This window comes from Seriola lalandi, unplaced genomic scaffold (assembly GCF_002814215.2).
Source record: "Seriola lalandi dorsalis isolate HSWRI2012SDOR001 ecotype SW California unplaced genomic scaffold, Sedor1 jcf7180002054337, whole genome shotgun sequence".
In the NCBI taxonomy this organism is placed as follows: domain Eukaryota; kingdom Metazoa; phylum Chordata; class Actinopteri; order Carangiformes; family Carangidae; genus Seriola; species Seriola lalandi.
Genome location: NW_019524890.1, coordinates 216658 through 232699, shown reverse-complemented (window position 1 = coordinate 232699; position 16042 = coordinate 216658). Strand labels below are relative to the sequence as shown.

General features: G+C 40.7%; 1 protein-coding gene across 2 annotated transcripts in view; it reads right to left on the bottom strand.

Moving 5' to 3' along the window:
- phf24 (PHD finger protein 24) overlaps window positions 1-11389 on the bottom strand; it is a 30324-nt gene extending 18935 nt beyond the window's left edge. The window contains exon 1 of one of the 2 annotated variants that reach the window (XM_023407528.2): window positions 10844-11389. The gene's annotated coding sequence lies outside the window, so the exon portion shown is untranslated. The remainder of the gene's footprint in view (window positions 1-10843) is intronic. The other variant, XM_023407529.2, reaches the window with a different exon arrangement.
- Window positions 11390-16042: the final 4653 nt, after the last annotated feature.

The following is a 16042-nucleotide window of genomic DNA, read 5'->3' as shown; positions in this document are numbered from 1 at the left end:
TTCTGACTAAGCTCCGCCCACTTCAAACTAGTAAGAAATACACAGAGAAAAACATAAAATCGCATGTGAAATAACCTTTAACCTTTAAAGAACAACTTTAGCATCTTTTTTCCCAGCTGAAACTGATAACTGTGACAGTGACTTCACCCACCCACCCCCACTTTCCCCCTGCCACTTATGCATAGTGCATACATATATGGTGGTACTTCCCAGTCAAAAGGATGTGTACTGACAAGATCAGTCATTTGAAGAATGACTCGAAACTCAGGGTACAGAGATTTAAAGAGGAGCTGACAGAGGTATACACTATGGCAGTGGCAGTAAACCCACTGAAGAGCCCTCTGGTGCAATCGTAATTTTCTTGTAAGGGATGGAGGAATAAAATCAGGACACTGTGAGAACTCTCTGCAGTCAAGCACAGAGATGAGATCATCAACCGCTGAAAACATTCACTCTCCTTGCACATCTGATCTTGTTTTTTACTGATTGTGCTTACGTTTCCTGCACACCCTGAACAGCTCGGTCTCTCCAAATCTCCCACATCTCTTTCTATCAGCAGCAACGTCCCTGAACTCCTCTCCTTATTATTAATAAAGCCTGCCCATCTGCTCCTGGCTCACTGCTCCTATTTCATATAGTAGTTCAATCCACATGAAGATGTGGATATTTGGGGGTGCAGACTAAGAAAGCAGGCCCCAGGAGTTTGCATATCTTCATATACAGCAAGCAAGAGAGCGTGTCTACAATGCCTCCACATGCAAAGTAAGGGACACTGTACATATCGATGCAGAAATCTATACCTTGTTTTATGTGTCTGTGGTTCTAGGCAGCTCGTCATGTAAAAGATGACGTTGATCTGAACAGCAATAAATAACTGCTCATCAACGCTGTGAAAAAAATCCAAAGCTGAACATAGCGACTGCCAGACAAAAAATCATGATTTGTGAAGGTTTGGAAAATGTATCTCCATCATCTTGACATATGGATGAAGATAAATAATAAATCAATAACAGAATAAATAACAGACAACTCCCTACAGTTCAAATTACCTCACACAGCCTGTAAATAACATGCTGCTACTGGCCAGCAATCCAATCATTTTCTACAGAGTTGAGAAATTGAATACACATATTTTCTTATTCACTCTAGTGGTATCAAGCCATGCAGGTAGTTGTGGTTTCATTAGTCCAGATTTACAGATATCCGTCTCTGAGGTCTATGCCTTCAACCCAAGTGAAATGTAGGTGAAGGGAATTTCAACTGTGCCGCTCGCAGCAATGATGAAGGACAACTTAGAAAGTCAAACAGCAATGTTTCTTTCCAGAAATAATGTCCCAGTTATTTTTGGAAGCTCCACAGTGTCCACTGTGAACAGTTTTCATTGGAACCGCCGCTGCTGTTTACCGTCGACAGATTCTTGGTGCTTTGAGCAGCAAAGCAAATTCCATTCACCTCCACTGTATATTCAGCGTCATGTATCACAGACTGTCCTATATTCCTAACCACATTACCTAAATTGTTCAGGGATTCATGCTTGTGTGACCTTCTGCCCAAAGGTCACCCTCCTCAACCTGTGGAGCGACAAGAATCACCATCTGCTTTAGGTCCATGATTATTTCAGGAGGCCAGATTTTGCTCAGGAAGAGCATAACCTGCGAGCATGTATATATGTATACGACATGCCTTTTTTTAATGGTCCCACAGTGGGATACACACACATGGCATCAATCGCCACAACTTGCTTAGCTCAGTCAAGCCTGGCATTGCTTGTCTTCACCTCCGACTGTTCACAAAATGAAAAGACTCGAGGTAAGATAAGGTAAGATCAGCGTCATTCATCCCAGAGGAGAAAATGAACTTCCCTCCCTGCCAACATCTTTAGGCTGCTGAAAGACCAAGGTAATTTGATTTTTGACAGTGTTACTGTGAAAGTTATTGTTTGATTTTGGCAATAAAAAAAAGCATGGTCTATCAATTCACAATATAAAGATGAAATAAGTTATTTATTACGAGACGTAATCTTGACGAAATCGTGACTGATATGGATTTTTGTGAAAACTGTCGCACTAGAAATGTTCAAAAGACATGACTCTTTTCTTTTTGTGCCACAATCTGCAAAAAGTAATAACGCGATTGCAGTGATTGCATAACGCACTGTAAGATGTGGTACAACGTGCACTGACTTAGCTCTCATTTCCACTTAAGTGAGATGCAACCGTGAATTCTATTATTGAAAAAAAGGCACCGTGGTGGATTCAAGTTGATTACATGGTACTTATGGGACATGTGTCTTGGCTCTGAAATGCAATCCCATCCATCCATCCACGCTCCACGTAAGTGCTTGTGTGAAATTCAATCGCATTTATTTGACGTGAAATGGGAGTCACTCCCTCTCTCTTCCTCCCAGGCTGTGTCTAATAGCCAGCAAGGCCTTATGTTCTCAGGCTGCTGGTGGACTTATGCTCCATAGACTCCAGACGATACAACGCTCATTTGTATCATCCACTGCTTTCATACATTTTAACCACCCAAACGAAAACACACACACACACGGTGAAAGTCCATGTCAGCTCAGTTAAAACAAATCATAAGCAAAGTGAGACTATATTGATCATTACACTGAATATCTCTTCTGCCTAGCATCTCTCTAAAGGGAGGTCAAAGGTCAAGGTAGCTGAAGCATAGCACTCCTGCAGCTGGTAAGTGTCCCCTCTGACTAATTTTATTGAATCGTGTTTTGAGTATGTCATATGTCCACGCTGGTAAAATGTCAAAATGAAGCACACTCCAAAATGCCAACTACTTACTAAAATGGCTCGAGTGTGTTGTTGATGCACTGTATTGTTCCGCACAAGAAGGGGTGCTCAGAGTCGGACGAAAAGTGAACAATTAGCAGGCTGATGGTGAAATGCCTTCAGTTAGTGGTTAGAAAACAAGAAATGAACTTGAAAAATCATAGAGGCAACTGCTTTTATGAAATTCCTGTAAACTTATAACCAAGCCTTGCTCTGTGGTCTCTCCTCCTCAAGGACAAGCACTTCATTAAATGGTCAATCTTCCTCGTAACGACCCCTCCTGCAGTCTGATGAATGACAGCGACACGCCGAGAATATACAATGATTAAAATACACATATGTAGGCCCTGTGGAATACTGGCTAGACTGTTTTCCTAAGTGCTGGAATGACAATCAGCTCAGTGGGTTGTCTTTTAGCACAGATGGGCTTAAGCTGAAATGCTCTGTTCCATTATTTTGATGCAGGAGTAGTTCTGGATTTTGGATGACAGAGAAAAGAGGAACGGGGACATTGCGGTACCTGTATGTGGTAGATAACCACTTCATTTTGAGCATTTCCATTCAGGTTTCTCCATGTGTAAATGGAAAATGTGCATAAAAACTGGTGGGACGCACTTATTTATGCAGACATGCAATGTAGTACAGCAAAAAACTGTCTGTGCAGCCTCTGTCCGCACCGGGGCTGAACAACATGCGATAAAAAAAAATCTTATTATGATTATTTTGACAGATATTGCGAGTGCAATATGAGTCACAATTATAGTGGGAATTGTAATTTTTGCATTTCACTTTACCTGAAAAAAAAATCACATAATGTGATTTTTCCTGGGGTCTGAACCAACCAAGCATGTTCCCTTACGTCTGGAGAATATGATTCATAGGCCAAGGTCATCTCTGTAACAACACGTTGCTTCATATATGGTATGTTGTGACACATTTTACCTTAATCAAAAAATTTCAGCCTCTGTGATTTGGATATTGCACTTGATTCAAAAATAGTTTGATTAATTGTTCAGCCCTAGTCCACCAAGTCAGGGCCTCCCAACACGGTGTAAGATGCCCCATGTTTAACAAGATAAGCAAGAAAAGGAGAAAGTATTTCTCTGCACTAGCCTTGCCCCCCTCTTCCATTCAAACAGATCTCCATCTGTCCAGAAACTGGTTTGTCCAATCACAACCATTTATCTTAAATGTGTCTGACTGAGACAGGAGCGTTGCTGAAGCATTTTCGTGAACAACCGAGGTGGATGCCGCTGATGTTGGGAGGTTGAATGAATCTACTATTGCGACTATTGAACAAACTGGACAGTATATTTTTTTTCTAAAAGAAGAACTACTGCACTTACATTTTTCAGTCGCTCTGTGCTCTGATTGGTCGGTCTGCGTCCATTGAAAATGAAACCATGGAACTCGTAAATGAACTCAGAGGTTCCACACGCTTTCACAAATGCAAACTGGTCTGGCGACACCAGGCTACTCTGGTACATGAAATATCTTTATTTTTTTAAAGCGTACTTTTTCTTATGAAATTGTGATGTCATGAGAAGTAGTGTAATGGTGGGAAGATACATTCCCTTCTGGTGGCTGCAGCATGTACTACAACCCATCCCCCCCCTGGCTTTCAACAAAAGACTACAAAACCCATAGTCAGCAGGGCAACCAGAACAATGGTTGCTGCCCAGTGAAATAATATGAGCTGATTCCTGCAGTGAGGGAAAAGAAAAGTTGAAGAGAGACAGTATATAAGAGGCAGAGAAAAGAGTGAGTGGATCAGACCTTTTGTTACAACAATAAGACAGAGAAATAGTTTTTATTTAGACCTGTTTTTTTGATCTTCAGGCTCAACAGAATTGAGTTGGCCTGTTTTGAGAAGACTGAATCTACTGAATTTAAGTTGAAAAACAACGCCTCGCTGTCTTTATTTCCTGCATCCCCGCCTCAAAACTTCAAGAGAAAAGCTCCCTACCTCACAAGACATCACAACATATACAGTTTCATCTTCCTCAGACTCAGAAACAAACAAATGAAACATTTTAACAAGGTAGCAGCACTCTGCGGTCGACATTCACACTCTTGAGGTCATGAATAGCCCCTGAATTGGCTATAAAGGATCGCAAACCAGAGAGATTAGGAAGCAGTGATCAAAACTACTGAGGGAAAAAAGGCGGGGCAGTCACCTGCCTGTTTGCTTAAAAAAAGAGGTGGGCTGTAGAGAAACAGAATAGATATAAGAAGAAGGAAATCAGGCTAGGGAGACTGGAGGATATTGACAACATAGCAGACAATGACCAACCTCACAACAAGGCAAACAAGGCAAACAAAAAAAACTCCCAATAGCATTAGCTTGGATATGATTTGAAACACTTGAATATGTAAAAATCTTCTTACCAGACTCCTGAACAGCTCATGCATGGACTGTCGATGAGAGGAAGTGGTGATCACAATACAGGATGGTACACTGATTATTATAGCGACTTAATTATCCACTGAAGTGACCTTCCCACTCGGGCTCAGAGCAGCGCTGGCGCAGACATTAGACAGTGACAGCCTTTAGATGCCAAAGATGCCTGCGATGGATCGGCTTGTAAACTGCTGCTTCTTTCACATGAACCCAAGGGAGAATTAAAATTAAAAAAAAAAACTTTGAAAGCTTCTGCATGCTTAAAGGGAAGGATTAAAATAATGACATGGGTGATATATTGTGGTTAGATGCTGCTACCACAGCTGGATCCTCAATTACTGTGCAGTGCTGATAATGGACTCAGCCATTTTAAATGAGATAATCAACAATAAAGAAATTGTTCCTTAATGGCCAGCAAAGTGAGTCGGCTTCATAAACAGCAGGGAGAAAAATAAGAAACAATAACGATAAACTAAGTGCTATTACAAGCCCCAAGGTCTTCGTACACTCCATCACTTCAATGTCAGCAGGAAATAGCATGAATATCATTTCAATATCCATTGAAAGGCAAACACTCATAACTCTAAGTCCAAATCTCATTTCTCAATTATAGAGCAAAATATATGGAGAGAAGAAAATAAAAAACACTGGCTGTTTACCTGCATTATTAATAAATTCCATCCCTCAACTCATTTCTCAAAACAATTCAATAACAGCTTGTAATGGAAATCTACACTCATGTACTGTATGTAGCAAGACATTATATGACGCCAGAGGGAAAATGAAGGTGCTGGAGAAGCATGTACCTCTCAGCATTTGCATCCTTCAAACAGAGCTGGGAATGAAGCCACTACTGATGAGGAAAATATCTGAGCGAGCAGAAGACCTTGTCATTTTCAGGTTAACTTATGAATTTTAAATGAGGGCCTTGTGTTTTTTTCTTTCCCCCTCCCTTTTACAAGTCGATTCTGACACAAGTGGGTCAGTGCATGGCTTTGATACCTCAGTGTATTAGATAGCGCTGAGTAACCTGCCACTTGGTTTCTTCGCAAGTCTGAGATCCTACAGCTTCTGACCACAGGCCTGTCAAACTGCTCAACCCTTTTCCTGCCTGACTGACAGCGACATTTGTGCAGCCTGCCACCTGCGTGCGCTTCATACTCACAAAAGACAAAGGTGATGTATTTGTCTTTCATCCGTGAAAGCTTGCCAGTACAAAAAATAAACAAAATAGATGAATAATTTTTGAAGAGGGTGCGTATAAATCCATGCCAATTAAACTGTTTATTACAACTTGGCTCTTTGTGTAGCTTCGGTCATGATTCCTCTCCACGATAATTACATACCCACCAGGTTAATTGCTGTGATCCGGGAGCGCGATGATAATGCAAAAGAAAAAAAAAGAAAAATGAACCTGAAGGTTAGATAATGTCATGTGGAAGACAAAATTAAAGCAGACCAATGTTGTAAACATCCACCATAGGTTGAAAACAGAGAGTATCACCTCGTAACGCTCAGGAATTAGGAATTACAGGAATTATAGCTTCACTGAGGACGGGACCTTGGCATGCTAATGTTAAGCTAGCTGTTGGTAAATGGTAAATGGTAAATAAATATTTTTGGTAATATAAGAAATTACCTTTTCTGTTTCTTCTGAACAGTTCTAGAGCGAGTTGTCCACTAACCAGAGGTTCAGTGGTTCGATCCCCGGCTCCTCCATGTCCTTGGTCACGATACTGAACCCCAAATTGCCCCTAATAGCTGTTCCATCAGTGTGTGAGAGTGTGTATGGGTGTGATGTATACATGTATGAGCGAACAGGCGAATGTGGCAAGCATGCTATTTAAAAGCGCTTTGAAATCACCTTTGACCTGTGCGCACACACATTTCCTGCACAATGATGAACACAGTTTGTGCCCTCTCACCTCCAAATAAAGTTGTTCACATAATGTAACTGAATTATGGGCTTGTTTGCAACCAGTTTGATCATGACTATGTTGTTGTAAGTTCTACCACACTCCCATATCTCAACAATTACTTTGCTGAATACACTGCTATCATGTAGTAATGATGGCCCAAACAACACAAATAACAAACCAGTGGTGATAAAAAAACAAATTTTCCTTCAAGTACCAACTGTTTAAAAAAAAAAGTGGTGGCATTAAGTCTCAGCAATCACCCAAATCAAATTCACCCTTCATATTCCACCTGGGGGTAATACAAGCAGAGGAGGAAGGGATGAAAACCCCCTCAGGCTTGACGTTCACTTGACTCCTGCAGGAGCAGCTGCCTCCACTGCTCTGCTCTCTTTCCAGGACCTTTCTGAATGATTTAAATGCCCCGAGATAAAAAAAAAAAAAAAAAAAAAAAAAAGATCTGGACGAAGGGAAAGAAAATAGGGCCACGGGGCCAGAGGCAGACCTGACATCTATGGCTGTAGAAATGTTATTCTGTCAAGCTGCACTGCGACAGAGTAGTCTCAAGATGGTGAGGTAAATCAGACATTCACTCGGTTGTATGTCTTATGTTACCTGACAGGATCAAGGCTTTTCGTTCCAAAGTAAAACACGAGTTTCTTGGAGGGGTAAGTGAATCATTCATTTTGTTTCCCCATTTTCTCTAATACTTGATATCTTCTTTTTTTTTTTTTTTTTTCACAAGGAGTCTACATTTAAGATTCAAAATGCATCCAGGCTGTTGACTCAAATCAGCGTGACAGGCTCTCACATGATGAAGCTCTCAGGAGAATCTCAGTTTAATTAAATATTGATAATTTCAGAGGGAGGTGGCACCAAATAGCTCTTCAAGTCTTTGGGATTTTCTTCTGTTCCTCTGAGTAACGCTTTTGTACGTCCACACCTCACAATTGAACACTACCAGACCATGTCGGGCAAAACACACTAACTTCAATTCACAGCAGCAACATAAACAACGGCCGACAACACGGCGGACTGGCGTTTTATGAAATTCTCAATTCCACCTTAAGTTGTTTTGTGAATGTTTCGCATTACAGACAAGAAAAAAAAAAGAATCATGGTTAGTGGATCTATTTTCGTCTGGAGACAAGAGCTGAGTGCATTTATCTTTACCCTGAACAAGAATCCATTTTCTCCCATACGCTGCAGTGTATTAGAGACCAACAGGGACAACTTAAGGTCTATATTAGTATTCAGTCCTCTGCTGCCCCAGTGTCACTATGAGGAAGTTATTTAGATCTGCAGGAGCTCATGTAACTGCCATTTATCAGTCTAAGGAAAAAAAAAAACTACACCACTGCTAGGAAATAGAATATCAGTGTCAACGCTTAGCTACGGCTGCTGAAATAGATTATGCTTTTAATCAGAACTGGTCATAGAAGCAGGTCTGTTCAGATGCTACTGAGAAAAACCTGAGAGGATATTACTTGAAGGTCAGTGTGAGAGGGCTGCGTTCAACTACTGCAAATGTTCTCTGAGGACAGATTCATTCAGTGTGTGATCAAAATAATACAGAAACATTTCAAATGAACATAATCCACTGGTCTATTCAACTACTTGAAGGTGTTTTTACGGGGCAGAGAATTTCTAATCATCTGTATCAACGCAACACTTAACCTCAGTGGCTCCTAGCCCTTTGACTTGTGACCCCTTAAAACCAAGCAATTTTGCAGACATCCATCACAGGTTATAGCCCTAGTGTGGACGTGTGTTGTTAGCAGTTCAACCAAAGAGTGATTTTTACTTCTAAGATTTTTTCCTTCCATCAGCTTGGTGAGGTAACGATTCACAAAAAACAATCAAAATTGGAGAAGTCAACAAAAAAGGGAAAAAAAAAATTTTACTATCCCTTTTACCATCTTGTGACCCCTTATATTTATCTTTTTGTAAAGGTTCTTATCCTCAGGTTTGGAACAACACACCCAAACAAAAGCAGCTTCACGTCTGTTGTGTTGGATTCTTTTTTTCCCTACGCATAAACAAATCAGAGCAAATTTTCAAGCCACACTATTCCAGCATACTGTTATGTATTCTTGCATTTTAGATCATAATATCACGACAGTGATGCTAAACTGTATCTGGCTTTGCTCTCATGTTATGTTGGTGTGGTGTTCCTCCAACTGTACGATTCTCTTTCCAAAGCTGTTGGATGTCACTGGTATGTGCTGATTAGAATCCCAACCAGCCCTTCTTTTCATTCCTTGTTTCAGTGGAGAGGGAGGGAGGGGTGGGATTTTTTGAATGGAAGCACCACAAAGCATGCCTTTTCATGAGAACGAAACCCCCTTTAGCCAAAGATCTCACCCACCGACCAGGGAAGCAAAGACCTGGAACTAATTACACTAACGAGTTCACCCAGATCCCTGTAATAGCGAGTGAGTGGAATCATTAACAACCATTTAAAACACGCAGATGGACGTGCACTCGGACACACAGGGCTAAATAAATCAGATCAGAGAGATTGAGGATCTCTTGCTGCCCCTGGCCTGCACTGATCAGATCCATCATTGCCTCTAGAAGAAATATATTGCTATGTGCATGAAACAGCAACTCTCCCTCTGGCATTTCATCACCTCATCTCCTGTCTGTGTGTTTGTACCTGAGCACAGGAACAACACTCAACCACAAAAAGCATCATATGCTCAGGGCTCAACAAATGCGTATGGAAGGCTTTGAAATTCAACTTCTGAACAGAACAAAAAAAGGAAAAAAAAAAAAGTACCAGAATGGAGGAGGAATGTAAATCTCAGTGCATCATTAGGCTGGAGACATCACGTTGGCATTCAGGCGCTGCCAGCCGGAGAGCCTGTGCCAGCCAAACGCTCTGAGAGAGTCTGACAATAAGCACATAGCAGGCGGCAGCGAAGCAGCTCAGGCTGCAGGGATCTGCCACAGATCGAGGAGCAGGACTCGGTCCAAGGTTAACACCGAAACCGGGTTTTTTTATGCGCCTATATGGCCTATAGAAGATAACAATAACAGGGTTGTAAACAAAGACTGATGGAGAGCCTAATGGACAGCAGCACTCCCCTGTGGGACAGAGCTGAGGAAAAGTGGACAGCTGGAGACAGAGTAAACAACAGTGTGTCTGCTGCAGACAGGAGCATCAATCCAGAAATGATCCAGCCATGCATTTAGTTGCAGGATCTCTCACTGTGACAACTTAAAAGGTCATAGAAAACAAGCAGCAGCAGCAGCAGCAGCAGCCTATTGCTTTAACAGCTATCCTCCCAATGACGTACATGCAGCTAAGTATAGTCCGAGAACTCCCCACAATTTTGGTCTCTTCACTCAAGATTTCTGCAGATTCTTTTTTTTTTTCCGCACAGCTCACTGCTATGAAATGAGAGGGATACAAAAGCTGGCACACACAATTCGCAGCAGTGGGAACTCCTGTAGTTTGATAACAACCACAGCGCGCATCCACACCCGTGTGTGTGTGTGTGTGTGTGTGTGTGTGCGCGTGTGTGTGTCTGCTGACCTAAATGTGCTTCTCACACAAGCATCTGTAACGAGGCTTCCCAGCAGAATCCAGCCGTCACTGCCCCATGTTTGCAACAGTAACCAAAACCTGAATCTACAGCAGCACATAGTTTGTTATGTAACATTTTACAGAGGAAAGCCAATCAGCCCATATGTGTATGTATATGTATATGTATGTATGGACTCACCTTAAAGGGTAAAGGCTGGTGTTCACCGCGACTTATTGGGGACTTTATCCTTTCTGTCTCAAGCCCGGTCGTCCAGCATGGCAGGACTTTGCTGGAAATGAAGAGTGTGCGCCCTTTACTCGCCCCGCAGAGAGATGAATGGCACAGCAGTTTATTATTCCTTCCCCCTCACAGTACCACGGAGCAAATGTTCAGTCGGGAGCAGCTTCTCTCTCTCCAGCAGGACTGGACACTTCTCCAAGAGCCGCGGACAGCTCCGGTGCTGAAATCTGAAATTTTTTCTTTTCTTTTTTTTTTTTTTTTTTTCCTTTCCACCCTCCTTCCTCCGTGAGCTACTCCCTCGGCATCGGAGGAGACGTGCAGTAAGCTGAGGCAGGAGAGGAGACCTTGGTGCGGACGAGCAGACAGCCAGCCACTGAAGTTCAATCACGGATTTATGACCGTCATATTTGCTGCCCCCTCCCCTCTCCCAAGATCCCCGGGAGTTAGTGTGTGCGTCAGGTTAATAACTTGTGCGCTCCTTTTAGTCTTGAACCAAGCGTCTTGATTGGCCAGGACCCTACAGTTCATCCAAACAATGACGTTAGGAGAGATGCTCTCCTCATCAGCCAATTATTACACGGAGAAATTTAAAACGTAATATAGAGGGGGTTCAGTTGGAGAATGGGTGCGCAGCTTGAAGGTTTGAATCCCATTTGAATCCCATTTTGGCATTAAGAGGCGGGATAGGAGAGGAGAGGAGAGCAGAGGAGGGGAGAGGAGAGGAGAGGAGAGGGTATGTTTTCAGGGCAAGCCTGGAGTCAGAATTTTGATTCAGCAGATGTGTGACATGAAGGCATCATATGCATGTAGAGCTGCGTCTGCACACTGCAGATTAAATATGGGCCACTGATGTAATGCAGACCAGGATAAATCTATCATAAAAGCCAGATATAACTGATCCCAACTTTTTTTTTTTATTATTTGCTGAATGATCCACACCGCAATAAGCAACTCATCATATATGAGTTTAGAAAACAGCTTATTGTTGTCAAATGTTTTCCACAACTTTTATTTGGAAATTACATCAACCTCCAAACAACTTCCTGTTAAGCCCAGAAGAACCTCCTCATCAGTGAGGCATCCTCCTATTATGTGATTCAAAATGACCAGTGAAATAAGGCGACATTTAGTTCAGTCAGAGCAATCAATGACTATTTATGCTAACTGTGGCTATTTTATCCTTAATGGACCGTATTTATCTTTGAATGTGAAAGCACTTCCACTCACCAAGATGACAGCAGATAGGATGCATTAAACATCTAAATTATTCTTGATTTGACAATCACTATTATTATAACCTTTTTTTTTTCAAATGGCCAGATCAGAATTAGTCTTTTTACAGACATATTTTTTGACATTTGTTAACATTATCACTTTATAGTGAGTTAAACATGCCCAACGCTCATATACTATACGCGGGTTGTAATTAAAGATTACTTTCATTATAGATTATGATTATGATTTTTTTTCATTATTCAATTCATTTTGTAGTCAAAAAAGTTTGAAAATAGGGGGGGGGGGGGTGCCCATCACAATTTCCCAGAGCCCAAAGTGACATCTTCAACTTGCTTGTTATGTCGAACCAACAGTTCAAAACTCACAGACATGCAATTTACGATATAAAGCAGACAAAAACGGCAAAACCTGTCATTCAAAGAGGCAAATGTTTGATACTTAATTGTTCAAGCCATTTATGAAGAAAAAATACCAAAGTATGTATGTATTGCACATACACTGTACACACTGGATTTGCAAGAAAACTGAAAAAAAACTATAATGCAACGGTTGGAAAAAACAAACAGAAAAAAACCTCAGAAATTTATCAAAAAAGGAGCCCACCCAGAGAATTCGGATGAACATCCAAGAAGTCTTCTCAGGCTACGGGGCTGTAACCTCATGTGGTTCCTTCCAGTGTCGGTCTCACATGACACTGATTTACATATAGTGACAGTTTGTACAGAAAAAATAATAATCCCTTACATGAAGAAGAGTAGAACCTGAAATCCATCTATGTCAGCATGTTTTAATACAGTCATGTTTAAATAATGGAAAATCCATCCACACAGTATATTACAGGAAAAATAAATTGCTGCTTGCACATAAAAATCCAAGCACAATTATATACAGTTCCTAGATAAAACACATGTATATGAAAAGGCAGCTTCTCTAGAGCCTGGCCACAGCAGGGTGTATGGTTAATGTATGAACAACTCTATGCACCATGTGCCACTTGTTCCACGGCCTGCCGGTTCAAATGGAGGCCCATGCATTATTGATGAGGACGTAAGTGCACACTGACCCGTGGGTCTTGAGGTGCTTGGCCTCTTTTCTCAGCAGGAGGGCAAAGGAAGAAATGGTCATCTGGAGTAAGTCACAGAGGGAGACCTGACACCACCACCTCACGGTCACCTCAGCGCCTTACAAAGCATATAGGATATGGATTTTTTTTCTTCTCTCGTGTTGGTTACATTGTGTTAGGCTACTACAGACATTAACAGAAAAGATGTAACCTTGAGAAATGCATGAAATATAATGATGACTTTTCTTTTCATTTACAGTGTGAATGTGTGTTCCTCTTTTCCTTTCACACAGGAAGCACAGTTTTTTCTCTTCGTTTACGTTAAAATCAAAAACCTTTGGCGTGAACTTCAGCTAAAGTCTTTAGAAAAAGAGAAAATGGTGGTACAGCTCACTATTTAAACTTTGCTTCGTTTTTTTAAAAGACAGAAACTGGCTCTAAGTGAAGGAAAAAGGGCAGAGGAAAAGCCAAGCTGAGAACATTTTTAAAAGAAGAATTAGGCTGGGAAAGCAAATAGCAGTGGCTTCAGTTCCCCTTTCTGAATAGCTGTAATGGTCTCAGTGGAGCAGTCTGTCACTATTAACAGTCCATTCACAGTCCGGTTGCATTCTTAATAGCATTCCCATGGATTTGGAGTTGGATTTTGGAGCGCTGCAATCAACGCCTTTTCAGCACTGAATTACTTTTCCTGTGGAATGAGAACAATGGACCTGATGGCACCTGATTGGCTCATTTTGAGTGACCGGTAATTGTACCTTTCTCTTTATTTTCTGCCACTTGCTCCGTTTCTGTGGCAAAAGCGCCAATTATAGAAATGACCTCTGATTCAGTGGTCTTCAATAGTCACGTTATTAATCTCCCATCACATCAATAGGTCAAACATGGTGGAAGCACTGCAGGGAATATTTTGGCAATATGGAATATGCAATAGGCAAAACATGGATGTAGCTTCTGTAAAGTTCCTGAAAGCAATTCTGCATAACTATAAGTTCATTTATATGAATCAGAAACAATAGAAAATAAGAAATGAATGCAGAAAAAAGCCTTCACACTTATGTTTAAATTCAAATTATCACATATAAATCTACTGTAAACATCAGCCCATCTCATGATTCACTCACCATTCTCAGGTTTCTCTCTTTCTCTATATGTTTAGCTTCTAATCCAATATACGTAGGTTTGTATGCACTAGTCTTTTATTTTATTCCAAGCACTTCTGTTTCCTTCTGTCTTCTCATGGATTATTCATGAATTATTGTCAGTTTGTGCATACACCATGTACACATCCTGCTGTATTTTCTTCACAGAATTACCAGTGTCTCGCTGTATTCACAAAGTCGTCTTTGTCTTTCAGACTCATGGAAAACCTTCATGGTTTTCTACACAATGTGTGGCTTAGTTGGTTCTCACACATTCTCTTGGATCATGAGCCTTGGCATGAAAGGGTTTGAATATCTTACCGGACACTGCAGGAACAAACATCATTTTATTCCTTTTGGTCAGACGCCTGAAGAGAATATGGAAAGTACTCCAAGTGCTTTTCATGTGATTCTCGACACGTTCTTCTCGCAGATGAAAAAAAACAGGAGGATTGCGGTGATCTTGTCCAAGCACTGCTTTGGTTTGCATTAATTTCCTGAGATCATCAATCATATTCAATGTGTGTATTAGTTTTGCAAGTTATAGCATAAGACAGCTATATGGGAAGTATACAAAACAGGGACAGCAGTAGATTGTAAAAATGTTCTGTACTGTACACACTGTTTTATTGGATATGAACATATATGCATGAAACATAAAATTTGAAAAATAAAGCAGAAATCTATCTCGTTTGTCTAAGTATCTAAAGTAAGCACCCAGAGTATTATAAATATGAAATAACACTTACATTTTTTCTTACCTTACCCATGATACAAGAACAATGCTGTTTCTTTATTTCCATGTCTTCCTAAACCAGCTTCAGCCTCAGTCTCTCAGCCCAATATAATGTATGCAGCCATCAAGTGTTAATTAACTACGGACAGGGTTCTCGTTACAAATAGTAATGTTAAACATTTAGCCGTTGAAGGCTTTTACAAAGTTGTCATTTGAGCCAATAAAATCATTGGTTGCAATCTAGAAGTGTGACTTGCCGCCATTATCATTGTAAACTGCATGTGCCATAAGAGAAACAGAGAGCTTGACAAGTGTAGCAAAATTAACTGAGGGGGCAAAGAGTCATTTCATACAGTCAGTTCATACATCATTACAGGTTTCTCCTCTCTCCTCTTCTCTTTTATAGTTCCAATCATCATACAGTACATTGTTAGAAAATGATGTGTATTCATCACGTTCAAAGAGTTCTTATCGCTTTCATTTCTGGACTGAGTCTTTTGTTTTTCAGCTCACATCGCTGAAAGCAACAAACACAGAAAGTCAAAGGTGCAGAGGTCAAACGTTCTTATTACCCAAAGGGAGTGGGAACAGCTGCAACGGCAAAATTAAGGTGAAGTTGCTTTCCTCGTGGGAATGATAAGGAAACTTTTAAGTGACATTATCGAAACATTTATTCAAAAGTATATAGAAATCTCTTGACTGGAGGGGTTTAGGATCAGCCAGAGTGAAGGCTGAGGATGAAACTCAGCTTTGTTTGATGTTTAATCATTATCAGATTAACTGGAGGATGACTCAGCCTTGCATCTGAACACAGTGTGGATTTGAAAAAGAAAGATGGAAGGATGTTTCAGACCTTCACTATAGATGGGAAACATAATCAAATTTCTTTAATATTATTATTTAATAAAAAATTAAATAGTTATGATGCTACGGAATATTTCTTTTTCATTCAGAAATCTATGTTTTATACCTATTGTCATGTA